At 26.1% G+C, this 1,367-nt stretch overlaps 1 pseudogene; it reads left to right on the forward strand.

Moving 5' to 3' along the window:
• LOC110263678 overlaps positions 1–1,367 on the forward strand; it is a 4,599-nt pseudogene that overhangs the window by 3,049 nt on the left and 183 nt on the right.

A 1,367-nucleotide genomic window follows, 5' to 3' on the forward strand; every position in this document is an offset into this window, starting at 1 on the left:
ACGCGGGACAGTAAATTAACGATAGTATATAATAAATATTAAAAATTGTTATATTTTGTATAAATAAATTAAATATGTGTAAATTGAAGTTAAATTTAAAAGGTGTTTTATTTTAAATAATTTGTAGTACAAGAGATTTGGATGTTAGAGTTGTACAAAGTGACATTTTTATTTGGTGGTTTGATTTTTGTATTTGTTTTAGTTGATGGACTTAGTCATCTTATGTGACACTCGTTCTCTTTTTTTTTTGGTTGGTTATTAGAGTTGGTTATTAAACATATATTACTTGAGTTTTTATCATATAGTATATTTTTATCAATGCAACCAAGTATCTTTTAACTTATTTCTTTAATTAGTCTTTTTATTATAATAATTAAAAAAATTAAAACAGACACATATAATTAAATAAAATTTAAACTAAATATGATTAACAATATGTTTACTAAAAAATAATAAAGTGACTTAATTAAAAATAATTAAATAATATTATTAAATTAAAAAGCTGAACAAAAGCTGAATTTTAAATGTAAGTAGTATTTTTCTAAAACTAATTGTAGTTTCTTAAGAACAGGAAACATAATTAATTAAAAATTAAAATAATAAAATATTAAATTGAAAGGCTGAATGAAGGATGAGTAGTGGTATCCATAAACACAAGCATGGGCTCTTCTTTCTTAAAAGGAAAAGAAAGTAAAACCTCTCAAAAAAAGTTTGCGAGCAACGTAACGTTTATTAATAGAAAAAGGTAGTAACGTTTATTAGTGCATCTTGGTTCGCTTCTCATAATACATTTGGAATCTGTAAAACAAGGACCTTATATGAAGGGTATCGCACCAAAGTTGTCTTGTCTTGTCTCCAGTGATTTGATGATCGAAGCAAGGGGATCTTGCCCTCAATAAAAAAATAACTCTTTTTGTCATCTCTTTATTCAACGGTCTTCAACAAATTCGAATTTTACTAAGATATGTTTATAGAATGTGATTGATTGGAAATTGGTAATTGTCATTACTCATTACACAACATTATCGAACAAAGTACATTTGCTTAATGATTGTTTGAATGTGTTTATCGGTAATGAGTACGCATACAAAAATTCGTTTAAGCGCTCAATGAATTTTGCATTCAAAGAAAACGAGTTTGTAGATTTGGTACTGAGTTTTGTAAGCCAAGTTCGAGTTCAATGGCCTTAATTTTCACACATTGATGTCATGTGAGCTCATAATAAATAGCAAATACAAACTTCACGTTTTTACAAATAAAACCTTTAATATGCCTAGATTGCCTACACTCTCCTATTTTATCGAGTCTTCTTGTGTTACATTTTCTTACTACAGTAATACTTAATTTAATAAAAAAATATTTTTAAT

The sequence above is a fragment of the Arachis ipaensis genome, chromosome B06, assembly GCF_000816755.2.
Source record: "Arachis ipaensis cultivar K30076 chromosome B06, Araip1.1, whole genome shotgun sequence".
Classification (NCBI taxonomy): domain Eukaryota; kingdom Viridiplantae; phylum Streptophyta; class Magnoliopsida; order Fabales; family Fabaceae; genus Arachis; species Arachis ipaensis.